Here is a 23,841-nt window from a genome sequence, read left to right as displayed (position 1 = left end):
CACTGACCGGATTGTAATTGAGCTGATGTGTAATGTCCTTTATATTTGGTATAGTCAACATAACATTACCAAAAATGTAATATACCGGGTGTTTGGTACATCGTTTGCCAAATTATAACGGCAGATAGATTGAATCATTTGCTATCTTCTCAGGCCTAGAAATTTTTAATTTGGCGCAGGTTTTTCTTTCACTTCTATGCCAGTTTTTCGTAAATTTCAAATTTTTACTTGCGTAGTAGTAAAAAAAACCATGGCCAATTTTGTTTTTCTAGGCATGAGAAGATAGCAAATGACTAAACCTATATGCGGTTTTAATTTGGCCAACGATGAACCAAAGACCCTGTATATGGACTAGCGTGTTCTCTGTACTTTATTGTTTATTTATTTATTAGCGTACAGTGTCCCAATGATGGGATAATGCCTCACTCTCTTTCTACCATCACGTATCTCTGTCTTTTGCTCTCGACGCTAACTTTGTACAGACTTGGCAATAATAATGCACTTGGCAATCTTGGCATGAAAACTTAGAGTGGTCCGACTCTAAAGCGTTTATTTTTTTACCTTTAGTCAATAGATCCAGAAGCTTGCTAGAAAAATGGTATTCTGCATTAAACATTGTTGTACACATAAATGTCAAATCACTAAATACACTGGCAACACCACTGAAACGTCAAATCCAAGAAACTTTTTCGCGCAACTCGCGCGCGTTCGTAATACAAATTAACCTTCTGAATTACTCAAACCACAAAAACACTAATAAAAAAACACTGGCACAATTTCCCGCGCTATTAAAACGTCACGTTCAAAAACATTCGCGCGCGTTTTTTTTTAAATATTTGTTTTGACACAGGCCGCTCATACACTCGAAATTCAAAAGGAACTTTTTAATTTTTGTCCATAGAGGAGGCGTGTGACGCGTTTTCATAGCGCTATGACCGTTCGGAAACATGGGACGAGCATTTGTCGCGAACTGTTTAATTGTGCCGCTTGTCCCGATTCATTAGTGCAGCTGGATCAGGGACGGCGTAGACGTTCATTTTTTTTTTGGTATTTTATTTTTTGTAAAATAAATTTTGTGGTTCAGTTTCATATATTTATTTACCTATTTATTTTAAATGTAAACTTTATTACACGAACCAAAAAAGATACAAATCACCGACTTAATTCCAGAAGGAATTTAGAGGCTAGAATTTGAAGACAAAGATATTTCTGTATACCTAGTTTTAATATGGATAGAATAATAAAGTCAATGTCCATTCCAGACTCGCGGCCTGACGCTAGAATAACTCAGGGCCATAAGAAATGAAACAATACACCATGTATTTAACAGAACAGGAACTAACGCTTCGACAGAGCTATCCCATTGAAAACCACGAACAATCCTCTCTATATTACACGCGTGCATTTTAAATATTTTATTTACATTTAAATCCCCAAGTACGGCCCACGGTCTTGAGGTCAGGGTTGCCGCCGCTCGTCTTTTGACCCCCATGCGTTCGTCCTTTACCGACACGTAACATATTACTACACCTATCCTGCTTGCACAGGCCACGACACTTTGCTTGACTTTTAACCCCTCACGTCATTATCAACTCCCTCCCTTTCGGTCCCGTGTCTTCGAACCTATTGTTGTTTCATTCGAACAGGTTATGACATATCGCTCGACTTATAACCTCGGGCGCTCTGTCCTTTTTTATCGCAGGTTTTTAATAGCGTTTGTCCTTGTCGCGAGTGTCGCGACCCCTACAACTAGCCACTTGAATAGATTAGGTGTTTTCGTATGCGCGGGTTCAATATTCATTGATAGTCGTTTTATGTGCACGGTTGGAACAATTGTTTCATTTAGCATTGAATATGCTTCGGGCGTTTGAAGGTATAAAATACTAACTTAGGAATCAGCTATAGAGGAATTTAACTGTACGTTGTAGGCTCCTAATGCCGATAGATTGATAATGTTGTTATATGTTTGTAGGTTATCTTTTCATGGAACCTATCTGAGCTCGATTAGTAAAATGCAACTGTACACTTTAGCTGAGTCGAATCGTTCAAGTGTGAGGGTTTCAAACCGGAAATATGTGGTTGGTTCAAATTCAGATTTTGAACGTAACAATCTTTTGTAGTGTTTCAGTAGCTCTATGGACTCTATGGTGAAGGATAACATAGAAAAGAGAGAGAACCAGGTTTAGTTTCCTATATCGTTTCCTCCCATTAATAAGATCAATCATAATTTGGCGTTGATTTCACTTGGCTTCATAAAGATGTAACAAGTTAACTTAAAGCTCTAATTTAAGAGAGAGGCATTCTAATTAGTTAGATCAAGTAAATTCGACTAAGTTCTAGAAAATCTTTTATTTGAGATGAGTACGTGAAGTTGGAACTTAGGACTGCCTTTGGTATGATTTAGGAGCATAGTATCTCAATTTATCCGACTTAATATAATCTAAGCACCACTTGAGTTTTTCTCCTATGTATACCTACGAATACAAATGAAATAATCCCGGAACAAAGTAGGTAGGTATTTATCATATATACGATAGAGTTTGACCAAACGTATAAATAACACTTGCACTGCGTGGGGCTAGAAGTAACGTCTCCGTGTACGCAACGCAAGTTAAACTATTCATTTCAATTTTGACGTAAACTCCAATCATTTTATCATTTATCACAGAACCTCGTACCTACATGCGCTAGAGGGGCACCTCATAAGCTTTTTTGCCTACTTAAGTATACTAATGCAAATGAAATGATCCCCGTACAAAGTATGTGGTGTGTACGGTAGCATTGTTTTTGCCATGAACGCGGGCATCAATCCAGACGCCGCTAATGGCGGCCGATAAATATTCATCGGCGCAAAAACACGCGCACGCGCCGACGCCCAGCGCTGCGCTTTCTTCTCAACGAGCTACGGCCCAGCTCTAGCCGTGGAGCTGGTAAAATGTTTTAAACTAGAGTGGAAACAAGCTAACTATAAGAATATGTAATGTTTTGAAAAGATGTGTCCCGCCGAGTTTCTTGCCGGTCCCATATTGGGATACCCTCCTCTAATTGAGGGGGGAGATACAGCCATATTCAAACTTTAAGATACGTCAAATAATAGATATGGAAACGATATAGATTAGATATGTCAGTGTCAAACAAATGTCAAAAGTGACGTTTTTGTTTGAAGAAACGTCGCTTTTGACACTTGTTTGACACTGACGTATCTAATCCATATCTTTTCTAGATCTATTAACTGACGTACCTTAAAGTTCGAATTGGGCCGATAATCTTCTTTTTTTTTTTTTTTAATTATTTATGGCTACAATATAATGACCACCAAAAAATACTTTGGTACCCTAAATAAAAAAATCATACTTACCAAAATATATTACTGAACACCAAAAAAATAAGGCCTAAAAATACAAAAGTACCACCGTTTTAATTACGACTGCCCTTCAAATTGTATTCAAATACCAAATATATTGAATGACCACCAAAAATCATTAATGATCACCAAATCTTGAAGACCAAATTAATGTGATATTTTCACCTAAATAAACCACTATGATTACCAAAAACTGTATACATATTACCAAATAAAGTAAACTGATGCCAAAATTACTAGCCCCTCCCGCTCAACCCCCCGTACCCCGAACCGCATACCTACCTAACCTACTTTTGTAGTACTATAAAAGTGGGTTAGGTTAGGTTAGAACTGCGACCTATACAGAAAATATATGCTACTAGAAAAGTAGGTTAGGTTAGGTTATAACTGCGACCCTTACAGAAAATAAATGCTATCAGAAAAGTGGGTTAGGTTAGGTTTGAATTACGACCCTTACAGAAACCAAATGCTACTAGAAAAATGGGTTAGGTTAGGTTTGAACTGCGACCCTAATAGAAAAGAAATGCTACTGGAAAAGTGGGTTAGGTTAGGTTTGAACTGCGACCCATACAGAAACGAAATGCTACTAGAAAAGTGGGTTAGGTTAGGTTTGAACTGCGACCCTTGCAGAAAAGAAATGCTACTGGGAATGTGGGTTAGGTTAGGTTCGAACTGCGACCCATACAAAAAATAAATGCTACTAGAAAAGTAGGTTAGGTTAGGTTTGAACTGCGCCCCTTACAGAAAAGAAATGCTATCATAAAAGTGGGTTAGGTTAGGTTTGAATTGCGACCCTTACAGAAACCAAATACTACTAGAAAAATGGGTTAGGTTAGGTTTGAACTGCGACCCTAACAGAAAAGAAATGCTACTGGAAAAGTGGGTTAGGTTAGGTTTGAACTGCGACCCATACAGAAACGAAATGCTACTAGAAAAGTGGGTTAGGTTAGGTTTGTACTGCAACCTTGCAGAAAAGAAATGCTACTAGAAAAGTGGGTTAGATTAGGTTTGAACTGCGACCCTTACAGAAACGAAATGCTACTAGAAAAGTGGGTTAGAGCGACTGTTACAGAAATAAAATGCTACTAGAAAAAGGTGACGAAGTGGATTAATTAATTTAATAGAATAAGTATAAATGTGGTTACAATTTTGGTGGTCATTTACTATTTTTGGGTTTACAATGATTATTTTGGAGTAATTTGCTTTAATAGGATAACAACATTTAAAAATTTGGTTGTAATTTTACATTAAAATGGAGTTCTAAGTTTGGTGGTCATTTACTAGTTTTGGGTTTACAATGATTATTTTTGTGTCATTTTCTTTAATAGTATAGCAAAATGTAAAAATTTGGTTATCATTTCACATTAAAATGGGGTTTGAAATTTGGTAATCATTTACTATTTTTGGGTTAATAATGATTAATAGTTTGGTGTCATTTCCTTTAAAAGGATAGTAAAATGTAATAAAATTGGTAATCATTTCACTTTAAAATGGTGTTATAATTTTGGTGATCATTCACTATTTTAAGGGTGGTAAAATATATTTTTTTGGTATTAAATTTTACTAAATCTGGTGATCAGTTAAATAGCAGCCATTATTTATCATAAAGTACACAACACTTTTATAAACATTATATTCCTCGCCAAACTGCAATTGCAGTTTGTTGGCGAGATCGCGCTCATCTTCACAAACATACATATTATGCTATGCACTAAATACTAAACTTAACTTAAATACATACTATCCGAAAAGCGAACATGCATGGCGATTATGTAGACAAACCAAGGTACTGTACTCTCTACCGAGGCTCTTATATTTGTTAGTTTGTTAGGATATTAAATGGTGGACAAAGAATCGTGCTAAGCATTTGAACCTTTTATTTTAAATGTCAAGGTCATAATCTGATTAGCCAATTTCGTGTCACGCACGCAAGTTGTTAATTAACGTATTGTTTATTTAACCCGACGACTGATGGACTGACTGACGACGAATAAGCAGGTTATTTTTTATGTAGGTACTTGTAGGTACATTATGTCTACAGGGTGGCCAAAAAATAAGCGCATTCCCGTTGCCAGGGAGGTTTTGGGATTATACTGGGCAACTTTTACTATGGGACCAACCCCAAATCTTTTTTCGCGATTTCGGGGTTGGTCCCACTTATGGTTGGTATATTTAAATCTCTTTATATTAACCATAAATTTTAGATAATTGTCGTTACATTTGTCTCATATAGGATAGGAGAAACGCAGCCTATAAAAGTGATTCGACAAGCCTATCTCTACCGCGCAAAACTGAACTCTTATAAATCTGTGCTCTAACCTAATCTACCTGTATTACTTTCTCGCTAAGAACGAGAGTGAGATGCAATACACATTGGACCAAGATATTGGACAGATGGAATACCACCTTTAGCTATGAAACTGCTTATCTCACTAGAAGTAGGTATATATAAAACTAGGTGCTTATCTCACTAGGAGTAGGTATATATTATATGTAATTATGTACAGTCAACAACAGAGCTATGAATACAGGCAAAGTGTCAAAAATATGTATACAGTACTTTATTGCCTGTACATTAAGGTCGTGTATACATATTTTTGGCACTTTGCCTGTATTCATAGCTCTGTTGTTGACTGTACGAGTAAAACTGTTGCAGTTACTTTTGATCGCGAACTGTACCCAACGTATGTCTGGTAGATACTTTTGGTAGGCATTTTCTGCTAGAAAACTGCTCATCTCCCTATCATCTTCGTAGCTCCGTGCGTCCGAGGTAGCTCGCGGAACGCTCCGCGCCTCGGGTCGCGCTGGAAAAACTTACGACTGGAGCAGGCCGACACGCGCGCGCTGACCGCGGCGGCTCCGCCCGGCAAACTGGACTAGATACTAGATATCTTGTTTTCTAAGTTAATATTGCTGGTATTACACACCCTAAAGCCATAGGATTTTAGCATTCTAATACACATTTTTATTCTTATGTTGTGAATAATCTTAAAAAGTGACCATGGCACATAATCGAACCAGCATCCTCTTTATTCGGGGCAGATCAATGTATAAGATTAGGATTTACAATTTTTATAAACTACGCGTTTAGTAGCGTATCAGACTTTACTTACGTCAAAACAACATTAACATGAAGAGTTATTATGTCTCTATATAGAAAAAATTACCTGTTGTAAAGACCTAGGTACTTTTGAATAAAATTAAAGTTTTGATTGTTATGCCCCACCCTGGACTTATACGCGGAACGCGGATAGATATGAAATAGGTATTATTAGTCTTTAATTAAATGTGTAAAAATTTTTAGCCTTCCATGAAGAAATATTTGACTAAAAAACTGGCTGTGGCTGATGGTTCTCAGAAATTAAAATTATAGGGCTTAAAAAAGGTGTAACTAAGTACCTGGTGAAATGCTCCGCTGACCCCACAATTGACAATTGTACTAGATCAATTCATGAATTAATCAATGAATGATTTATTGCGTATCCTTTCCTTTAATCCTAACTATTTGGTCGTCCAAAATCAACTTAAGCAATTGTATAAATTACAAAGCAATTAGCCAGGAGCAATGTAACTAACCAGAATATTTTAAACAAGCCAAATTGGTACTTTGCTACCGTCTCGTTTTATCCATATAAGGAAGAGATGTTTGCAATTCTAATAGTTGCCAAGCTTGCTGGGATTGCAAAAGTATTGAAATGTTCCTATAAAAAACCGTAAGGTATGCCAACTGTTGTCTAGTGTACCAGTGTACCAAACCAGTGAAACTCTTACAATGTTTAGGTATTAGTAAAATATATCAGATATTAAAATCTGTGTAATGGTATTCTAGCCTTCCCCGGTTAGTCCCGGGTTCGAATCCTGGTAAGGGCAATTGTTTATTTGTGAATATTAGTTACTGAGTTAAGGATGTTATCTATGTATCTAAGTATGTATTTCTCTATATTATTATAAGTATTTATATCGACGCCAACTACCCAAAGTTTGCTCAGTTTAAGGTAGGTCGATCTGTGTAAGATTGTGCCTAAATATTTTATTTATTTACCTATCTGTCTAGTTATATAGCATACCAAAAAAATAAACACAGATATGTACTTACAAACAGACATTATGTTTTCATAAGCATAAAACCCTCTTCGTATACAAGAAACAGCAAGCTTCCGCAAAAATCATAACTCCATAAGATTAAGATGATAGATAATTATGTAAATGATAAAATACGGTTATCTACAATGTGTGTACAAGACGGCACGCTACTAAAAGCATAACGTATCCATCCATTTACGGAGAAGTGCACTCGGTTTAAAAAGGTAATAAGTACACTTGAGTTTAGATAAACATAGGCCATTTAAATTATCAGCCGTAAACAGGGGTGGTATTCGCATCGCTTACCGTGCACGGGTAAGTCAAAGGCTCGGGAAACCAGTATTTGGTATCCGATTGTGTGCAGTAGTTTCTTTACAGTTCTTGAGGTCACATTACACTGGCTGACAAGAGAACTAAATTTTCTGACGCTCGTGCTGTTTATGAGAATATATGGCCAGATAACGCTCCGCGGTGGTTCGCTGATTTGAATTTGAAATTAGAACTGCAAGCTGCGTACGCACATTTTTCACACTCCAACGGAAACTTATTGGCTATTGAGTTTTTATGGAAGTTTATTAGTATCTTAATTTTACTGGCTGCAGGAGGCCTTTAGGTTGGTATAATATATCAGTTTAAAAATGTTTATTCCCATAAGAATATAATACATATTCACTTAAATGAGAATATACAGCCTTATTTATGATGAAAATACATTGGTAGCAACAAGCAATATGCAAGTGAATTTATTTACAAGCTTATAAATAAGTTCCTTTGTATAATATGCTTTCATTAGCCTTAACTAGCATACAAGATAATTAAACATTATTGACATTATTTAATAGTGACCTTGTATTATTATGACATTACTGTGGATAGTGTAAAGGTTATTGTTATTATTTATTTATTTATCATTAATTATATTAATGTTTATTTATTTATCGTCTTAGGTTAGGTATTTTTATAATATGAATATAAAAGTAAAATATAAAAACACTTACAAAACAATAAAAATACATATAAACACATTATAAAAAACCTAACCTAGGGTGCCGCCAGCAGCGGGGCAAGGCCCAAGCTACCGGTGGTCAGGGCTGCAGAGAGAGGAACCGACGTACTATCCGCGCCGTGTCCAAGATCACCGCCTTCTGCATCTGTCCCTTGATCCAACCACCTAGCGAGAGTCTCTCGAGATGTTGGTCGAGACTCTTCGCTATTAAACCGTTCACTGAAACGACTATCGGGACAATGATCGTCGAATCAACATCCCACATGGCGGTTATCTCGTTAATTATTATTATTATATATACTTATGTTATGTGTACATTGTTCATAACATGTGATTTAAGATTTTTCTTAAAGAGTTTAATAGAATTTAAGGTTTTAATATTTATTGGTAGCTCATTGTATAATTTTACCCCTGCATGCGTGAGATTTCTTTTTCCGTAGTACTCTGTACGAGTTTTGGGGATATGTAAATGGTGAAGGTGTCTTTTCCTTTTGCTATATTTATATGTTTTAGCTTTAAGCGTGATTTGCGTGTGAATATGTTTTTTTACAATTTGATGTATTAGAATACATGTTTTAAATGTGTATAGTTGTTTAAGATGCATTATTTTGGTCTCTTTATACAAAGTAGATGTTGTAGTATTCGATTCTTTGTTTAGTAAGTCTAAGTTAAAGTCACCAAAAATTATTGATCTTTTCCTGATGTTCAACTGGGCCTCAAACTCATCAAAGAATGTCTGCATGACTGTGTCTCCTGGTTTATAAATAACTCCGATGTCAAGTCCAAATTTATTTATATGTACCGTTAAATAGTTATTTCCATCTTTGTATTTGCTTTCTATTAAATTGCTTTGTATTCCATTATCTACATAAATTGATGCACCTCCACCTATGCGATCTGGCCTGTAACTGAAATAATGTACATAGTTTGGTATCTCTAACACTTTTGCATCGCATTCTGATTTCATCCATGTTTCGGTTACCACAATTATGTGGGTAATTCGTGATATTCCTTTCAGTATACATTTTATTTCATCCAATTTGCCTTTCTTTAGGATACTTCTAGCATTAAGGTAAAAAATATTCATCAAGGATGACTTGCTTGTACTTATATCTTTATAACAATCTATCAGTTGGTATTCAATTTGTTTTGTGTCTATGTGTTCTGGAGTGTCCGGGGGTGTTTCAGGTTTTTTTTGGGTCCTCTTCAATGATTCTAGGGCTACCCTTTATAAATTTTATTGACAAATTGCTTTCTCCGCTGTCCTGGCGTCGCTTTAATTCATTTCTCAGATCTTTAAGGTGCTCGTTCTGGGCGCGAGTTTGGTCTGAATGTATTTTGATATGCTCATCGCACTTAGATCTGTTTCGCAATATGTATTTCACTGTAGCCGTTGCTTCAAAAGACACTTTTAAAGGACGATTTTTATCAGCGGCATATTTTCCAAGTCTGGATACTTTTAGCGGCTCTGGATTACTCTTTTCTTCATAAATTTTTGTGATAATATTTGACACCTGTTCCTTGTCCATTCTGTATCGTTCTGCCCCAGTGTTTCCGGTAGCTTCCTTTATGCCAAATATGATTATATTTTTTTCCCTAATGCAGCGGTCCTTAAGTTCGGCCATGATTTCTTCAGACGACAATGACCTTGATGTTGAGGGAGTTGGGACGATTTTCACGTTCTGTACATCATTTTCTAAAGCCGTTACCTTCTTCTCAGTTTTGGCACCTAGGGTTTTTAGCTCTAGGATCTCATTTTTAATAATGTTTTGTTCTTGAGTCATGTTTTGGTTCGCTAGTTTAATGTCAGTTAACTCGTCTTTCAACGCTAAGATATCGGATCTCACACATGACAACTGATCGCTTATTGTTTTGGTAAATTCGCTGAACATCTGGGATTGGGATTTGGTGAATTCGTCCATAAACTCTGTGCGAAAATCTGCCAATTGATTTGTGATCTCATTGTCCGGCTGCTTTCTTTTTCGATGAACACGATTTAGGTCCACTTTTTTTTTACCCGAGCTATGTTGTTCCGAAGTGGACTCCGAGTTATTATTTGTTGAGGTGTCACTCATTGTTTTTTATTGTACTGAGCACTCTTATTCGCAGTAATTTTAATGATTTATAATTGCCAAAACTAAGGCGGTTGTATTAAGCGGTGGTCAAAAAAGGGCATAAGCGCCGTGATTTTGTCGGTCGCTTATGACGTTATTACACAGCACACGATTTGTTGGAGGTTATGCTTTGCTTTTAGGTGAAATATTTATGTTATATTAGCCTGGTATTTAATTGGCACCACATATTATTGTTTAGCACTATGATTCACTTGTGTATTACAGAAAAAAGTCAACTGAAACTCGTATTTAAGCCATTAAAAGATTAATTTCTACGGAGCGTATATTGAGAGCTGTTGCTTGTTTGCGTTCCGTTCCACGCATTATATACTAGCACCTATGCAAATACCGGACATCAAGATGGTTCGTTGGAGGTGCTGAATGGCCAGATGCGATAACATACGTTTGAGGAACCCTTTGTGTAGGCGAGGAGAAAAAGCAGGTTGAGATGATATCGACAGGTGAAGAGATGTCGTTATAACTTATTGAATACCGTCAAGAAGTTTCAGGTTCAATGTTCATTGAAATCTAGAAATTCCTGAATCCAGCAAAAGTGGAAGGTCAAATAGGAAGTGAGAGGGGTTTAAAGTAATTCAAATGTGAATATACATATGTAATACATAGTTAATGTCAAAATTGTTCCTGAACCCGAACTATATTAAAAATAAAGTGAATTAAAGTACATAAATAAGAAAGATGGTCCCATCATTTGATTAGACAGTTCTCCACACACCCTATATGAAGCGGTAAACAAACTTTAACGCCTTGCTAAGCTTTGTGGAAGCTTAGAAAAAGTGATCGAGCTCGGAAAATTGGGAGGCGAAAGACCTCAGGGCCGCCCACCAACTAGATGGCCTTACTGATGGCCTGATGAGGTCACCTCAGGCAAATTCCATCGAAGGTGAGGGCTACGGGAGATCGAGACCGGTGGAGAAAAATGGACAGGAACTGCAAAACCAAGTGTTCACGAGGCACACCCCACCGCTTTAAGTCCACTGCCAGGTTGCTTGGGTTCGACGACGGTGCCGTCCTTCCACACATTGATTGAAACTCCTTTTCTACCCTACCTATGTATTATCTACCCCTTTGCCTGTATAATATTATGATTGTTTTGATTTATATTATTATAATAAATGATACTTTGGTTTCTAAAAAAAAAAAGTGTCACGATCCTTACCTACTAATGCGAGACCGAGAAAGAAGAGAAAGAAGTTTTGTGGAGAAGCTGGGGTGGCTAGAATAGCGCTAGCCACGATTACGCAAAATGGCCAGGAAACCTATCGGCCCTTACAGGCCGCCTAGCCAAGGTTACAATCGCTATCGCTTCGACAACGAAAAGCATTATGTATCTCTATCACTCTTCCATATGAGTGTGACAGTGACAGTTGCGTTTCGATCGCTACGGAGCGATAGCGATTAGCATCTTGGCTACGCCGCCAGTTCTGTTCACCATGGACATGTCCGCGAGGCGCGCAAATGACGGAGGGCTGTCCACGCCTACATCCCACGCTTCCGCCGATTACACCGCACGGCGAATTAACTGCCACTTATAGCGCGTGTCCACTGGCCTACGGCAATCCTACGGCAAACACGTCTGTTGTGACAGCTTATCAGCCTAAAGAGGCCCACTGATTACCAGTCCGCCGGACGACATCAGCCAGTGTCCATGCAGTTTTATAGCTTAATGTACAACGTGATAGCAAGACATAAATTAATTCCTGCCATTAAATGCCACACTTCAATCGGGGAACGCGTACGATGCAATAGGCGGCAAGTGTAACTGTATGCCATTTAATTCAGTAGGTAACCTAAGTACACCATGACGTCCATTACACAGACTGACTGATGCAATAAAATAGTATGAAAGATCCCTTTTTTGCATAGAATCGACCTCGGACGACTTAAAATGATCAACTAGAAAAAACCTGATGCTCTTTTTCCAAGAAAAAAATGCCAAATAAATAGGCAAGTAGAGATTGATTTGGGTTGGCTAGTTTCATTTTGCCAAGTATACGTGACAGACTCAGACTTTAAGACTTACCTACCAACTACTTAGAAAATCAGTTTAAAAGAAAAGTATGTTTAATAGAAATTTAATGCGATTATATATATCTGTCGCAGTCGGATCGTATAATCCGCCGTATTACATTACGGCTAGCCGTTTTTAAAAACAGGGGCGTTTTGAAATGCGGCGGTTTAACGATTAGCCGTATTGAATGCGGCTGAATGAGAATCCGCCGGAATGTATTCGGCGCCATACGTTCTTCAACACGGCTAGCCGTAATGTAATACCGCGAGTCATTAGCCGCCGCTTTGACAGTTTTTAGTTCCCATTTTTTTCACTCGTGGCGCTGCCTGACATACACTGGGGTGTCCATCAAATCTGGAGTTCGTCGGACTGTTTCTTTTTCAAAAAACATTTCCCTCGCAACTTAGCTAGACGGAGCCCCACAAGCGGGGCTCCTATTTCTGAGCGGTTTGCCCTTCGGGCATCTGAAGCTACCTAACGAACCTAACCTACCTACCTATTGATTAAGTGAGACGTCCGTGAAAACATTACGCTTTGGGGAAAAAAGCGTAGGTAGGTAAGTAGGTTAGGTTCGTTAGGTAGCTTCAGATGCCCGAAGGGCAAACTACCCAGAAATAGGAGCCCCGCTTGTGGGGCTCCGTCTATTTAAGTTGCGCAGGAAATATTTTGGAAAAGAAACACATGTAGTGCGGTGGGACCATGGTAAAAATAAATTAAATTGCAAACATTGTCAAACTCCGGTTACGTAAGCGACCGAAAGAACTGGTCACTCTACAATCTAAAATAGTAGTACGATGCGGCTAAACGTTGGCCGCCTTATTGAAGAACGTATCGCAATGACAATCCGGCTAATCGTAGAACCGCCGCATTTCAAAACGCCCCTGTTTTTGAAAACGGCTAGCCGTAATGTAATACGGCGGATTATACAATCTGACTACGACATATCCACAATAAGAATCGTAAGCGAAAGAATATCATTTTTACTTTATAGTGTTTTACAGGTAAAACTCCATTCGTTCGTTCATCTTCACAAAGATTTTCACGTATACAAGGGCTGTATAAAGGGGCCCACTGATTAACAGTCCGCCGGACGGTAGCGGCGTGTCAGTTGTACGGAATTGTAAAAAAATTGTTCTAACTGACAGGCCGATACCGTCCGGCGGACTGTTAATCAGTGGGCCCATTTAAACTGTTATATTATTCCACGGTCAATGGAAATAGTTTAAATGGAGAAACGTCGGCGAGCTACTTACGGCGAGGCACGCGACCCGTGACGGATGCGAGTACCTTACCCGTACGCGATGGATACCCGACGCCACGCTAATGGTGAATGACACTTGTAGACGCAAGCATATTATCTTGTCTTGTTTACGGAAATCACCGGCAAACGTAAAATGCACTTACTGCCCGTTTGTTCAAAGTTCAAACAAAAACGTCACTTTTGACACTGACACATCTAATCCCTATCGTTTCTAGATCTATTAATTGACGTATGTTAAAGTTCGAATCGGGCCGTTAGATTAGTACCTACACATTAGGGAATGCAAATCGGTTATTTTTTGTATGGAAATAATCGGTTTTTAACCGAAACCGCGGTTATTTAAATACAAAATAAACCGAATTGCATTCCTTAGTACACATATCGTTTTTATTCTAATTACCAGAATGTGTATGTGTTTAGAGGGTCTTCTTGTGGTAACTGCGCCAAATGTAAAATACAAGTTCGAGATCCTTCCACCATGACAGCAATTTTCCACATAGTTGAATGTTGTGGATAGTACATATCACTTCATCTTTTCTAGATGGTACTTATTTATAGACAACTCACCACAAATAGGGTATCGTCTTGGGTCGTCCCATCCGTTTTTCGTCTAGTTCTTAAATTAGTCCTATTCTGCTTTCGTCACTCATTCTACATTGAAAGCCACCGGTGATTGTGATGAATGTAGAATGAGTGACGAAAGTAGAATAGGACTAATTTAAGAACTTGACGAAAAACGAATGGGACGACCCAAGACGATACCACAAATAGGTGCTCCTGTACTTTACTGTAAGGTCTGTAAGTAAAGTATATCCCGTAAATTAAATATGGGGGCGCGATCGCATATTTAAACTTCTTACACGTATTATGACGTGTACTCAAAAAAATATAAATATCTAAATACAAAAATAATTATAGGAATGATTATGGAGTGTTGTGATATGTATGTATGTCACTTTATTGCACTTAAATTATCACACATAAATAGGTTTACATAAAACGGACAAAAACAAAACAAAAATAAAAATGTAATGTGTGATATAGTGTAGGACTCAACTGAGTTACATCATTGATGAGTAATGAGTGCTGATCGCAGGGTAATATTTACAATTAAGAGGATAGTGGATGACGGCTTCTTTAGACAAACGTAGTCTTAATCTTCCTCTCTGGGTACGGCTTCATGGAAAATATTTTTACACAATTTAATGTATATTAACTAACTATAGCTATGCCCTTTCGTTTGACTTTTTCGATTTATTTATTATTAAATTATTATATTCGTATGAAGAAGCGGTCGTCCGGTTCCCTATTAAAATTGCTCATAGGTGTAGTGACCTTGCGCTGTAGCCGGTCAAGCTTGTGTTGAAAATCTAATAAATAAATTAAATATTAATAAATATTACAGGACAATTTTACACAGATTGACCTAGTCCCACCCACCCACAGTAAGAGCTGTTTCCCAGTGAAGTCCAGTTTTTTCGGGTACGGTTTTATGCAGGAACCTGTTTTAAAAGTATAGGTGCTAATATAGCAACTATCACACGAGGATTCTATTTGCGGGATCCTGCATGCATACTACAGAAAACTCAAACCTGCAAAAAACCATACCCGTAAAAAGCTGGACATCAGTGGTCAGTGGGAAACAGCTCTAAGTTCAATAAGACCTGTGTTGTGTTGGATTGTGTATTACCTCAGCCATTGCCAGTAGCATCTCATTACCATAGTCAAGTGGTTTCGTAATTGAAACCAAAACTACAGCTTTTAGTTACCAAAAGTACAAATAATCTTGTCCGCCGTAACGACTTCATAGCCTTATTATTCCCGCCCAAACGTCATGGGAGAGCGCGCGGCCACGGAACCATAAACCACCGGGTACTAATAAGTGCCGTGGTAAAAAAGGGTTCAAGTCTATTGCGACATATCTCAGGTATTTTTCATTTGTCTAGGGCAAAGGCAATAAGGGTTATGATTTTAACAGTCAGTAGTTGTAGGCACTGTTACAGAGAGTGGCGAAGCGCATCTTTGAAAAGCGACATATCTCAGGTATTTTTCATTTGTCTAGGGCAAAGGCAATAAGGGTTATGATTTTAACAGTCAGTAGTTGTAGGCACTGTTACAGAGAGTGGCGAAGCGCATCTTTGAAAAAACACCAGCCTATTCCCATTGCCTGTTCCGTGATACATAGATAACATCCATAATTCAGCAAAAGATTTTCATGATATAGACGCAAATAAATGCTCTTATTGGGTTTCGAATCCGGGACCTTATACTTTGTAGGCAGGGTCACTACTAGGCTAGGAGGCCATTTAATTATTATTAGGTTTTATTGGTGTTGATTTCCCAAAATCCTCCTTTTTGAATGTCGCGTTTTGTTTTGACTCTCAATATTGACTACGATTTAAAGAACAAATAGTATGGGTAGGTACCTAAGTGAAGCTAATATTTATAACTACATGTTCATTCCGAATACAATGATTGCAAGTAACATCACCAATCGCGTCAAAAACATCCCGTCAACCTCCGAGTCAAAGTTTAACAAGCCGCATGTAAAGACAACATCTCGCTAACATGACATAATGTTTGGTCAAACATTCGCAAACAAACAGTAATCAGTTGTCTTGAGAAAATCAGGCTGGGCTGTTCTCACGAGCGTTGCCCATTCCGTCCGACACACTCGTAAATACGTGTCGGGGCCCAGACAAGTCTGGATAGACCACGCAAACGCGTTCTGGTCGCATTGAGTAAGTAACTCATGGGTAGAAATACTAGAAATGCAAATAAAGCTTGTAGCTTAAAATAAGTATAAGCAGATAGCTTCTAAAAAGGTGTTACAAAAGAAAATTACTTATAATATAAAGGGAAGCCTCTTTTTAATCCTTTTTATGGTTTTGGCATCCTCATTCTTGTCTTCACAATCGTCATCATCCGTGTCCAATAAACTAACTAAATAGTTTTTAGGTATTTCGAAATTAAACCAATTACAAGGAGCTATTATGGGCTCTATTTTATGCGCCCCGTCAATTTTGGTCCGACTAAAAAAATACTTGGTAGGTATTGTTTTTATTTGAAATTAGTTTTTTTAGTGTTCCGTACAAAACTTTGTTTACGGAACACTTATGGGATCACTTCGGTCTTGCAAATCAGTTAAATACGTTTTTTTTATTCAATGTCGTAATACGTAAACGTGTATTGCCCATCTTCGTGTTGCTTCTTTAAGATCCTTAAAGTACATCTAATATCTATCCGGTTGAACTTCAAAATGGCGAAGTCGTCTTGATTTTTTTTTGGATTATGTTCATTAATTTTGATTAAGGTAACCGTTATTAATTCAACACCCGGCAACCCATCGTGGCTATTTGTAAAGTCCAACTATCATTTTACTAAAAGCAACTACCGAACAACGTCAATTTTTACAAGCACGCTTTTTTACATAAGGGGTCATCCATTAATTACGTCACACGAATTTCGAGGTTTTTTGACCCCTCCCCCCTCCTTGTCACACTTGGTGACATTTGGCAAACCCCTCCCCCCTAGTGTGACGTCACATTTTTTCTACGAAATCGCCAAATCGAATTAAGTAAGTGCCTAAGTATTATTAATATTTTATCAAAATATTTTTGACGATATAAATATTAGTAATTTTATAACCCAAAACTGCTTAAGTAAGAAAATTAAACGAATAAAAACGATTATCGTTTTAAAAACTTGTTATTTAAATGTATAGCGAATAAAATAATTTAAATAAATTTTCGGTTACTGATGAAGTTAAAGTGACGTCACAAAGTTTGTGTCTCCCCCCTCCTCCATGTCACAATATGTCACATTTTCTTGACCCCCTCCCTCCCCCTAAACGTGTGATGTAATTAATGGATGACCCCTAAGGGAAATCATCATACATTTGATGAAAGTAATTATTTAAAAGTAGAAGAATACACTAAAGTAAAAAAAAAATTAAATTTAAACTGTTTATTTTTTTAAAAGAATTAACATTCCATTATCTTACAACTAATCTTACATTTTTAAGATTATTTGAACTAAGGGACATGGGGAGCAACCCCTATCATAATTATTGAACATTATCATTAAGTGTTTTTACATGCGTCGAGATACATGAGACTTCTACTTAGGTACATATCAATGGCCCTTGTCGGACATTGTTAACGATAGTCCTCACTATCGGGCTGTGTCGGAGTGAGGATTAGAGGTTACACTCGCGGGCAATAAAATAGCGGATACTTTGAATTCAGCTTTATTGGGTCCTGTGACAATGGCCTGAACACGCGGTCTCTTTCGTATGCAGGTTAAGTTTGAGATGCATGTTCTAGTGTGTGTTGCTGTTCTACGATTGAATTTCATGAATCATTTTAACAATTCACTCTCTACTATTTTTTTTCTGTAGCCGTTATTATGGAGTAAAAGTTGAATCCAATTTTAATAGGCGTTCTGAAAAAATACCGAACGCATGGTCGCTTTCATATTCGTTAGTTCAAAATGCAAGTTCCAGTGTTATTGTCTTGCGATTTGAATTGAATTTCATCAGTCTTTTTAACTTTTACCCTTTTAATATATTTTTTATCAAAACTATAAACAATTATCTATGTCACGTCTATGTGCAGGCCAATAAAATTTCATGCTCCTAGCTGCAATACTTTTAAAAAAAGCGGATATATTGAATGAAAATATATCAGATAGATTTAATCCAAGTTTATGGAACCTAAAGTATTCTACTTCCCTTGTGACGTATTCTGTAGTGACCACGATCGGAACAGAAACGAATAATCTTTCTGCAAAATGCCCGAAAATATTAATTGGGAGATTAATTAATTGCCATAATGGCTGGAAAATGAAGTAACGACAAGGTAGACAAGTTTACTTTCATTAGATGTGTAATTTACAACTTACCTACCTAATTTAATATTCAAAAAACATAATTAAATCTTTACGACATCGCTAAAATGAATGCGAAACCAAATGGAAAACGCATATTTTTCCGTCCTCGTGATATATGCACTTACGCAAATTGCGCGCGTAATTGCTATAAAGGACTGTGTTTTGTGAAAGTGCAGTCTTCCTGTGGGACAATACTGAGGCAACTACTCACTGTATCAATGTCTTGAACTTGTTTAGTTGAAAGTACCCAACACAATACAATAACAATTTTTTTTGTCCTGAAAATCGCATTTTGTCCGTTACGTCCTTTGAACCTACGGTAGTCGATATAGAATGATTTGTAACTACTTATATCAGATTTTGGACCAAGTTAACTTAATAATACTTGAAACCGGCAACATATTTTTTGTAAAGAGTTCTCGAACATTTTAGTGAGTTTTGTATACCTAATAGTATACCTATTTATTTATAGTTAAAATAATAATACAAGATTGAGAGATGAATATTTTGGGTAGTTTTTAAATCAGTTTTAAATATTTAACACATACACCTGTTAATAATTAGGTTTTTCAGTTTCTAAACGACTATACATTGACAGTTAATATTTAATTTGTATTGTGCAAATCAAACAATAATTTTAGAAGAAATTTCAAGTGTTTCTTTCTATCTAAAATCAGAATCTATCGCAATGCAAAATTATTAAAAAGAATAGAAAGCAACTGAAACAATATCCAAAATATATTTCAATGAAACTCACTTGAGCTTTATAAGCCAAATCAAACCGCCATTCGTCATAGTCAGTTAACTGTTCGTAGCCGGAGTGTTAGGCACAAAACGTAGCGTAGGATTAATTTGTGTAATGAAGATGTTGACAGGGCAAAGAGATTGTTAGCTGCGGTACTTATGCTAATATTGCTAATAGAGACGTGTTTGGCTGTTTAGGTTTATATTGAAAGTTGCTAAGATGTATGTAATCAGGTTGTGATTTGCAATTTTCGCAACTATCTAGCTAGAGGGACAAAGGTCACAAAGATGTCAAACAAATCAAAGAATATGCTCAATAACAAAAAAATTGCAACATAGGTACTGCTCTCCAATGATTTTTTTTTTCTCTAATAGTAGGTATATTTCAATTTCCACGGTTGTCTAATATTTATGTCGGTTCAATTTAGATGCAAAAAGTTTCTAAGCATTATTCCACTATCTGATGCGACGTATGATGTTATGCTGCCTACCAGCATAAAGCATTCACTATGCTCTAAAAATGGCCTGGTAATTCGTAGCTGACGTAAACCGCCAATGCATGAGATCGTAATTTCAAGAATAACTTAATAGATGCTATGCAATTAACCATAACCGACCCTATACCGATTAAGGCACATCTTATAACAACGGAATGGCAAATACGGAAGATACACATGCCTTTTCACATTCCTAAGACATTTTCTTCAATATGAGACTTTTAGAAAAAAATAGAGTAAACTGGGGCTTTTAAGTAATGAACACTAAAAAACTACACAGAAGGAAAGGTGTACTTTCGTTTCGGCCAAATACATTTCGCCAAATTTCACTTCCCAACAAACTTATCGCAATAGTTTTATTTCCCAAAGGAACCTTTAGCAAAGTTACACTTCGCATATAATTTATTTGGTCAAATTATCATTTGGCATAATTTTACTTTGTCAAATGTTATTAGGACAAAAACTTATTTAGCAAACGTTTTTTATTGTCTAATATTATATTCCAAAAAGATGTTTGGTCAAAATTGTCACTTCGCAAATTTGACAAATAGGCATTTCTATTTAAATTTGTACTTTTTGTTATGTTAATATAGGTACGTTAAATTCTACGTAATTTGGGTGGGTTGGGTTAGGTTTGAACTGCGATCCTCACAAAACGGTACCGCTATCAGAAAAGTGGGTTAGGTTAGGTTAGAACTGTGACACTCACAGAATCTAAATGCTATTAGAAAAGTGGGTTAGGTTAGGTTAGAACTGCGATCCTTACAGAAACGAAATACTATGTACTAGAAAAAGGTCATCGAAGTGGAATAATTAATTTAATAGAATAACGAGATGTAAAAAATTTGCTTGACATTTTAAACTAAAATGTGGTTTAAATATTGGTGGTTTTTTACTAATTTTGGGTTATAATGATTACTTTCGTGTTATTTGCTTTAATAGAATAGCAAGATGTAACAAATTTGGTTGTCTTTTTACATTAAAACGGAGTTTTAATTTTAGTGATAATTTACTACATATTTTTAGCAGTAAGAATGTATTTTTTTTGACGTTACATTTTACTATGTATATGTAATGATCAGTTAAATACTAGACAAATAAAATTCTGCAGCCTCCACTTTATTGGTATGTACAGTCAGCAGCAGATATACCTGAGCGGGCAAGGTGTCCAAGAAAACATATGCACTTCAATCGGCACAAAAATAAGGACATCTAAGATGTCATTTTCACGTAGGCTTTCAGTTCGTCACAAATACCTTAACTTCTGAGTTTTTCTTTAACACATACACCCTTATTTAATCACAATGACAATAACGGTTAAAAAGTCAGTGGTAACTAAGCAATCAAATTCAAGCTGCTGTCATTAATACCTACACGCACTGCCAATCACGTACGTCAGCAGCCAGGGTGCCACCAGTTGCTAAGCAGTTGTTATTTCAATGGTAACTAAGCATCAACATTTTATCTGTTTAACTTTAAAATAAATACTGTAGCACTACGAATTGACACCTCCTTTCTTAAAGAAGTATTTTATCGTTAAGTGTCAAACTTATACAATAAATAAGTAGGTTCTACTAGAATGATCGGTTTTTTTATTTTAACTGTCATATGCAGCTGTTCTTCCAAACCGTTGATCATATTATATACCTATGTTAATATATTTATTTAGCCCACTTATTGTAGTAAAATATACTATACAGGGTGGCCCATTTAGATCGGCCTGTATGGGAAAATCTGATACTATACGATATACACCGATCTCTTCTTAGGAATCATGTCATCGATTTTAGTAACACGAAAAACTGCATTCATACATTTAAAAAAATGTGTACTCAGCTCGGGAATCGAACCCCGAACGTTTTGAAAAATAAAACTAAGACTATTTCTATTTAGATATTGATTGTGTAGGTCTTAAGCAATAAATGTTACTATGAAACATGATGTCTGAACTTAATAAAATGCATTGTTTTCATATCCTTTTTAATTTAGTCAGTTTTCGAAGAGACCAGCATTTTTAGGGTTCCGTACCCAAAGGGTAAAACGGGACCCTATTACTAAGACTCTGCTGTCCGTCCGTCTGTCCATCGACATCCGTCCGTCCGTCTGTCACCAGGCTGTATCTCAGGAACCGTGATAGCTTTACAGTTCAAATTTTCACTAATGATGTATTTCTGTTGACGCTATTATAAGTAACAAGAAATACTAAAAACAGAATAAAATAAAGATTTAAGTGGGGCTCCCATACATTAAACGTGATTTTTGAGTAGTAAATATCAAATGGCATTCCGCACAGGAGTAATCTAAGTAACGCCCACTGCGGGTTCAAACCTACAACGTCCTGATAGAAAGTCGTACATACGCTACATGTGACATTATCTTCAAAAATTATATAAACTAATGCGAAATTAACATAAAACCAGAAGACACAAATTAATAATAGAAATGAAAAAAAAAAAAAAACAAAAAGCTGTAATCTCTAGGTGCGTACGACTGAGATTTGAACCCGCGGTCTCTGCTTTGAAAAGCAAACGCCTGTTACTGAGACCACGACGTGCCTTGACAATTGGCTCTAAATTCGGCTTCAGTTAGCTTTTGCTATGTGTCATTCGTCTTGACGATTCTGTTAAAAGAAATAGTTTGCAGTAAGTTGACCGAGAGGCTCCTGTCAAATGGTTGAAGGGCAAAACGTGAGATAGATGTATGTGATGACAAGACTGTACTGCTTTCGATGATTGTCAAAACGCTTTACCTGAAATTAGCATGGCTATCTTTTATTCAATATTCGACCATACTTGTATGCTTTAAAGTCTATTTTTCCATATTGTTCAGATATATTTGACACGTTGACCGCTTAGATACCATTGGTTTTTTGACAGCTAAGGTATCAATGACTTGTTGTAAGTGTAGAAATTAATGAATAGCGACTGTTAACATATTTGTGACACGTTGAGCGCTCACAAGTAAATACTACCATGACAGTCAACAACTTTTTGACAGTTTAAACGTTTACCTCTCTTTGAGCACCTGGAGTGTATAGCGACTTCTGCTGCTGACTGTACAAATTGTATGCCATGCAATATTTTGGGACATGTAAGTTATGCTTAATGATACATTTGACTAAATAATATTTGGTAAAATGAAACTTGTCCAAGTAATTATTTGCTAAACAATAACTTGCCAAAAAAGACTTGCTAACTGAAAATTTGCGATAAGTTGTTTTGCCAAACATTTTTTTGGGAAATGATAATTTGGGAAACATAGTTTGGGATGTGATACTTTGGGAAACGATTTTGGCCCATTCGTTAGTAAACCAGAAGGAAAATATGAAGACTATTACCTTAAATGCCTCAGAAGTAGCTCAATTCACGCACCAATACCTGTCACCCACATGACCCCTGTTCCTCAAGAACTGTACCCCTATATACATGCCGATCTACCCCACACTGATTACTAGTGATTACGGAGTCAGGCCCGCCATTAGCCGGGTAAGGCACCGGATGCGACGCCCCCGGCACGGGTCACCGTCCGGTGCACTGTCATTTTTTGTCAACGGCTAATCATAGTCTAGGATAATAAGTAAGTTTCGATACAGTACGCGCTTCCGTTCTGAGATTTTAAAGGGTTCCGGTAATATGATAGCAACATTTTAATATTGCATCTAATTTATTTTATCTCTGGTATATTGATTATTTAGTCGTTAAAAACATATGTACAAAGAAATAATGGATACCTGAAAAGAACCTAATAAAATAAGATAAGCACGTAGATAAAAAAATGTTAGTGCTGCTGAAAACAAGAGTCTGTAATTAAAGGAAGCATGATGCCTAAATGCACAGATCATATAATATACTAG

The 23,841-nt window shown here is 36.7% G+C and overlaps 1 protein-coding gene across 1 annotated transcript in view; it reads right to left on the bottom strand.

Annotated features, from left to right (window-relative positions):
• Positions 1-23,841, bottom strand: part of LOC134669841 (uncharacterized) — a 53,070-nt gene that overhangs the window by 993 nt on the left and 28,236 nt on the right. The gene's annotated exons all lie outside the window — the stretch shown is intronic.

The sequence above is a fragment of the Cydia fagiglandana genome, chromosome 13, assembly GCF_963556715.1.
Source record: "Cydia fagiglandana chromosome 13, ilCydFagi1.1, whole genome shotgun sequence".
NCBI lineage: Eukaryota > Metazoa > Arthropoda > Insecta > Lepidoptera > Tortricidae > Cydia > Cydia fagiglandana.
This window is presented reverse-complemented; position numbering and strand designations above follow the sequence as displayed.